The sequence below is a fragment of the Colossoma macropomum genome, unplaced genomic scaffold, assembly GCF_904425465.1.
Source record: "Colossoma macropomum unplaced genomic scaffold, Colossoma_macropomum, whole genome shotgun sequence".
Taxonomy (NCBI): Eukaryota; Metazoa; Chordata; class Actinopteri; order Characiformes; family Serrasalmidae; genus Colossoma; species Colossoma macropomum.
The window spans coordinates 31,905,740-31,912,956 of record NW_023494805.1 but is presented as its reverse complement, the minus strand read 5'-3'; positions in this window follow the sequence as shown (position 1 = coordinate 31,912,956).

Here is a 7,217-nt window from a genome sequence, read left to right as displayed (position 1 = left end):
CCGCACCTCAATTTATTATGTAATGCAAAGATACAGCATGAAGTTATCTGTCTCTTTCTAAGCTACTCCTCAATGTTTCCTCCTCTCTCTTTCTCTGGGGCCTGAAGCAGTTTCTCTCTCTCCTTCTCGCGCTCAAGTCAAGCTCTGTGAACCTATTTAATTAAACCGAGTTTGATCTAACGAGACTGTCACTGAGGCAGATGAATAATGAATTAGACTTGAATTGAAAGAGTGCAAGGAGGACCTGTTTACATATGAGCAAGTGCCTACATATAGATGAATCGAGCATGTGGCAGAAATTGAAGAACAGAGGTCGTGGGTAACCTTGGGACATGCTTTCGTTTGATATGCAAGGGTACAGTGAAGATTTTATACAGAGAAATTAGGGTTGTCAAGTCATTAAAATAATTAATCGTGATTAATCACATTAGGTTGTGTGGTTAATTGCGATTATTCACATTAGGGTGTGCAGTTAATCGCGATTCGTCGCTTTTAGCGTATTTGCCTTAATTTGACCCTAAAGAAACATATTTAAAACAGTGCATTTTGGTATAGCTATATGAGTGGAGAAAAGTATTACCATCAATAATTCAACTTAAAATATGTAAAAAACGCAAGGTGAACATGAATATAAGGTGAACGCACTTCACAACTTTCATCACCGACATCCAGTGAAATCAACTGTGGCTGCAGGTTTTGAATAATGACTGTATATATCACATCATCACTGTTGGAACAAAAGCTAGTATTGCCAAAATGGTAAATTTACAGGACTAGAAAAAAATGTCTTAACTTGAAATAAAAGTTAAAGTAAAAAGACTTTCTTCCCCAAAGTAATTTGGTTGCTGTAACTCGATTTCAAATCAAAATAAGTACACATTCTCTACTGACACGATTACTGTTTATTTGCCAAATGTAACATATCAACAATAATAAATGTGTAAAAGTTACGGCACATTTTATATTTTTTTTATTTTTTCTCCAGTGTGAATATAAAAGTGGTTATGTTTTATAGGCAGGCTTGGATAAGAGATTGAAGTGGACGTAAATATATGTATGTATACAGTGCCGTGAAAAAGTATATGCCCCTGGTTAATTTGTCACACTTACATTTCAGATCATTCAGCTAATTTTAATGTAATACAAAGACGACACAACTAAACACAAAATGCAGCTTTTCAAATGATCATCCCATTTATTGAAGATGAAGATTTATTCGAAACCTGTATCACCCATGTGAAAAAGTAATTGCCCCCTAAACCTAATAACTGGTTGTGCCACCCTTGGCAGTAACAACTGCAATCAAACATTTGTGATAACTTGTGATGAGTCTTTTACATCGCTGTGGAAGACTTGGCCCACTTTTTTTTTGCAGAATTGTTTCAATTTGGCAACATTGGAAGGTTTTCAAGCATGAACTGCCCATTTAACGTCTTGAGATGCGATTCAAGCCAGGACTAACTAGGCCACTCCAAAGCCTTCATTTTGTTTCTTTTGAGCCATTCAGAGGCGGACTTGCTTGTGTGCTTCAGATTATTCTCCTGCCTCATAACCATAACCCAAAAGCGCTTGAGCTTTAGGTCACAAACTGACAGGCAGACATTCTCCTTCAGGATTTTCTGATAGAGAGGAGAATTTATGGTTGTGTGTGTCTGTGAAATAAACAATATGTGCATTAAAGTGTGCACAAGTGTGTTCTCTGTATTTTTCACTTAGAAAATCAACAAAATATGTAATTTCACCAGGATTGTTCAAACGTTTGCATACCACTGTATACGTACAAGCTTGCAAGAAACTTTCTACAGTTCCATGAACAACCATTGAATAAAATACATTATGACAACATGAATTCAGGCCTCAGATGGTACAGATGATTTGACTGCGTCTTGATTAGCCATCGATAAGGAGCGGTTAAGTGTACTCTTCTGTCAAACGGTGGGTGAGGCTGCTGGAATTACAATAGAGCTGTCAGGTTCACTTTATTATTCTGTATTTCTCACGTCTTCCTGATTTCAGACAGCGCACTTTGCCTTGTGGAGGAAAGGCACACTTTCAGAGTAAACTTCTGTCTTATTTAAAGCTTGATTTCACCTGAACTTTCTCCGTTCCATTACTGGGCCTGCGTTCTGCGTCTATCACCGGCAGGCTTGGATAAGAGATTGGAGTGGACACAGTGTTTACTATCGGAGAGTGCCGATGCTGACGCCTGTCTGGAGCGCGTCCGAAGAGATCTCTGCAGCCAGCACTCATTTACTCCACGACAACAGCAAGCACGCATGAGAACACACTCTCTGGCAAACAAACACAGGCCTGTGCACACACACACATTGTGCTTTATTTAAGAAAAGAGCACAGGTCAGTTCACACGCACCACCTCGAAACATAGCGTCTTTATTCAAATTTACAAAAAAGAAAGGGGGAAAAAAATACAACGGAATAAATACACTTTGCCATACGCCATTGTGAGATTTCAACATTACAAGAGTCCAGATGGGGCAGGATCAAGGGATGGCATTGGAAACAGAGCCATGGCTGGAGAAATGGAGACGTGTGTGTAAATATCTCGGACATTCTCAGCCACACCCCTACTGAAAATGATAATACCAATGTTGTGTTACAAATGTGTCAGAATGTATTAGAACAATGTATTAGAATGTATTTAGTGTTTTTTTCATATTTAATAATAATGGTTGCTCTTCAATAAGCCAATTCCGGAAGATTCAACATAACCAATTCCAAAAAAATCTCAATTCCATAGTTCAATGTTTGCTCTTAGACACCTGATTTAGCTTGTGAAAGGCCTTGACATGCCAAGCTAACACCGAAGAATTAGCTCCAACCAAAGCTTTCCACTGGTTCACCATCAACTCAGTTAACTGTTCATGGGAAGATGGAGGCCAACAATTCAGTGAAACAATAATTTAATGTCAGTTTTCTCATATTTGTGTTGTCAAGGATGCATTGTTATTCATAAGTCAGTAGTTGCGCTAACTGTGCTACTCTAGCTGATGTTAGCTAGGTCCAGAAACAATGAGTGCATTTAAATGCACTTAATAATCCGATAAAAATAAATTTTGTCAGTAATCCGATCAACGCGTTTACAGTAATCGGATTTCTGCTTTGCAACTAGCCAGTAAACTCAAACTTCATAGCTTTTTTTAAACATCCAGCTGTTTTACTTGAAAATATGAACATACAGCAAAGAGTATTTAAATCCTTGATCTCGTCAAGAATGTAGTTGGTACTTTTGGAGTGATGCTGAAACCATCTACATTCTTGACGACATGAAGGATTTAAATATTCTTTGTTGTATGTTCATATTTTCAAGTAAAAGCTTGCTGATTTCTGGTACCGTGGTCTGTTTTTGCAAAATACGAAAGAAATCAGAGTAAGGGTTCACATGCACTGAGAAACCTGATTACTGAGTTGAAATCCAGCTCTCTTTATCAGATTTCTTAATCGGATTTCTAGACCTTACTCCGATCTAAGAAATCGGAGTATGCTGTTTACATGACCATTTGAATAATCACATAACTACAGAAATCCAAATCGGATTATTGCGTACATGTAAACGCACTCGATGAAAGCTTATTTCTCTGACCAACTCACATGTTGGCACATCATCCACTACGGAGAAAAGACCATCTGTAGAAGACAAAAAGTCCTCTTCAAGGATGTTGCACTGGTTAGCTCTAGTGTTAGCTCATCTGACACAAAAACCTACTGATTTCCTCTGGCTATTTTAGAATAATGCACATCATTTTCAAAAGTAGTCCTCTGGGTGATGCTAAATGTTCGTGTAACACCAGCGCTGTCACCTAAAGATGTAAGACTACAGCCTTACATTAATGTCAGCAATTTTTATCAGTTAACTCGGATTATTTTTGCTCCAATTCGGACAGAAATCGTGGACCTCTTGGTCGGCATTTTGCCTAATATGTTCAAAGTGTAGTTAGTATACTAAGATTAATAAGCCAATCTGTACAAAACTGGAAAAATATCTTAATTGAAGGCCCATGATCAATAATCATGAGAAACGAAGGGCTTTTGATAAACTTTGACTATCATTTATCTCAACACATTAAGATCTCATTGAGCTGATTGTGCTTGGACCCCATGTATTGCTGCTTTTGGCTATATTTGTTTATTTCTTACTTCCATGGTTACCTGAATATCCATTAATACACTCTTATGGATACTCACCCTTCAAAATTAGTATGAAAGTCCATCCCTAGGACACGACTATAACTGATGATAGTCTTGTTCTTAATGTGGCTGCATGCAAAGGAAATAACTCCATACCAAAAGATGGCAGTAGTCCCAGAAATTGTAGTTTGTATTTTTAATCTAAAAGGAAAACAGGAAGACCAGTGTTGCAGATGGACAAACAAAAAGAACGCTGTAAAAAAAAAAAATCACTTAGCTAGTTTGTTTGTCTTTCTGCAATGCTAAACATTCTCGGCTTCTTTCTTTACTTGCTTGTGCACTGATTGGCTTGGCTGAACAACCAATCATGGAGCTGTGTCTGACCATAGATCTCCAATGACCAATATATCTCAAAAACTACAGGCAATGGTCATCCACAGACACTAAACACTAAACTATAGAGTGCAGACATTCTCGGAAACTGGAACTGGAAAACCAACAGTGCTAAATCCTGGAATGCCAAGCGATCCTCGGTTTGTTGTTTGGTGCCCTATTCTAACACAGGGATCGACTAATTATTGGCTAATGGGTCATGTTAGCTAAATAAAGAATGGTGAATGTGGTGAAGTGGCTCCGCCTCCTTCTCTAGCTGTGATTGTGATTGTACACGTCTACAGTGGAGTTTATTTCTGGTGTGGCCCAGTCACAGTGGCTCCGAGTCAACAACAATGTTCCAATTGACGGTCAGGGTAAGCAGGACATCGGGGAAGTGCGTGTTTGTATGTCCACCCATGTATGGAGTATGGAAAGAATGCCATGGAAAGACATGGCAACACCCATGTGTCCACCTTCAGACGATCTGCTGAGGTTCTGTACATTTGAAGGCATTCAAAACAGTCACTGTAGGCGAAACAATGTGCGACGTACACGTCAGTTCTGTCCTCGACGTCCTACAGTAAGTGAAAATTCAGTTCCAGTTCGTGGTGATTATATCCAGCAACATGACGTTTTCATCTTCCCGCTCTCTTTTAAATGACTTTTCATGGTTGTTTTCAATACTACAGTACTGTCTCACTTTACACAATGGCATTCAGTGATATTTACATGTACATACAACACTGTAATTTCTCTTAGTTCTGTTTTTTTTTATAGATTCTTTTTATATGAAAAAAAAACAAAACAACAACGACATTATTATCTATTATTGAACGTCACATATAAAAGCCTGGTGTCTTTTGCATCCTGCTCCTGAAAAATGTCTATGCTGGTCTTCTCTCGATTCATTTCACCAAGTGAACTTTACTCTCTGGCCTTATTTCAGCATGTTCGTAATACAGTCTGTACTCTGAAAATGCTCAAAAAATAATTTGTGAATGTGCAAGTTAATCAGAAGATTCTCCAGTGGGAAAACACCATGGAGAGGAAATGTGTTGACTATTTTTGCAAGTACAACTTAAACATGAATTCCACCAATTTTGTCAAAAGTTCTGCCTAATTAAATGGTAAAGATGTCAGTAAAGTCATTCAGAGTGGTGTGCTATGAAATGCGCCACTCCAGAGACACATATCGAGTCAGAATTGCTCACAGTGATGGTGAAAGGAAGTTTAAAATACCTGTTATGATTGTTTTGAGATAAGATTTCTAAAAGGTTTTCATGGCAGAGAAATGTAGTACTATGCAAATTTCAGAGACCAAGTTTTATTTAATTTCATTTACAGCCATTAAGTAGCCATTTTTCAGGAGATGTTTCTGAGGAGATCAGATATAAGATTATCTACTTGCATAAGTAAGCGGAAAGTCAAAGATAACTAAGTGGAAAAACATGAGTTTCCAAACTGGAGTTAATAAATAAATAATAATAATAGTAATAAAAAAAAAAACATAAATATATATATATATATATATATATATATATATATATATATATATATATATATATATACACAGGGAAATGAGACCTAACAACCACCTGGAATACCTGCTAGAACACATCACATAAACAGTACTTAAAGATTTCATATCAAGCTCTACTCTTGCTTCAGATAATAAAAAATCCACATTTCTATCCATCCCTCCACTGTGAGAAGACAACTCAGCACTGTGGGTCTGAAAGGATGTGTAGAAACATCTGTGAATCAAACAAAGAAGCTGCTGGTGTTCTCAGAACAATGGACTGACTCCTCCAGAGCCCAGACCTCAACTTCAGCGAATGTGGCTGGGATTACTTGGATTGTGAAAATCCAACCAACTTCTAACACTGAACTTGCTTGCAGTTTTTCAAAGAAATCTGAAAGCAAGCAGTAATAAAGACAAAGGGTGGAAACACTAAACACTGAAAACAGTGATATTATATTTAGTTGTTGAGGTAATTTGCTGTAAAATATGTTATCCTCTTTTCCTGATGCTTAAAAATGAATTCTAATACAATATAATGGCTGTTTTGGCTAGAAATTGAATAAATAAAGGGTTGTTTCAAGGCAAAATAGTCCCTAATAAGAATGTTTTATTTATTCAGACTTGCCACTATTTTATATTATCAATATTACATACAAGAAAGAGACATATGTAGGCTCACTCGTCATTTTGGATATCAATATTTGGTTCCCATCACCACCACTGTAAAGAGTCAGAATCAGAGTCGGTAAGTTTCCATACAATGAACTCTTTCACATCAGACCTGAATGAATCACTCTGAATGACTTTATAATGAATAATTCAGAAATAATACCAAAACAGAAGTTTTGAAAGTGAAATATTTCTTTCACTTTTCAACAAAGAACAATGGTTTCTCCTAACGTTCAACGTAAACGGACAATTTGACGGTTGTCCTCTGATTTGTTTTTAGACGTTTACTCAAAGTCCATTTGTATACGTTGCACGTCAGCATCACTGTTTAGGTATATAGCTTATTTTGCTTCGTATACAATCAGTTCTTCTCAAGATGTTATTGGCAGTCCATCTTAAATCCAGGTTATTTGCATTGAAAAGGCAAAGGAAATGAACAGAGGATATGCTCTTGAAGACCGTGAGCGTGTGAGTGCGTGAGAGTAGGTGTGTAGGTGCGTGCGCG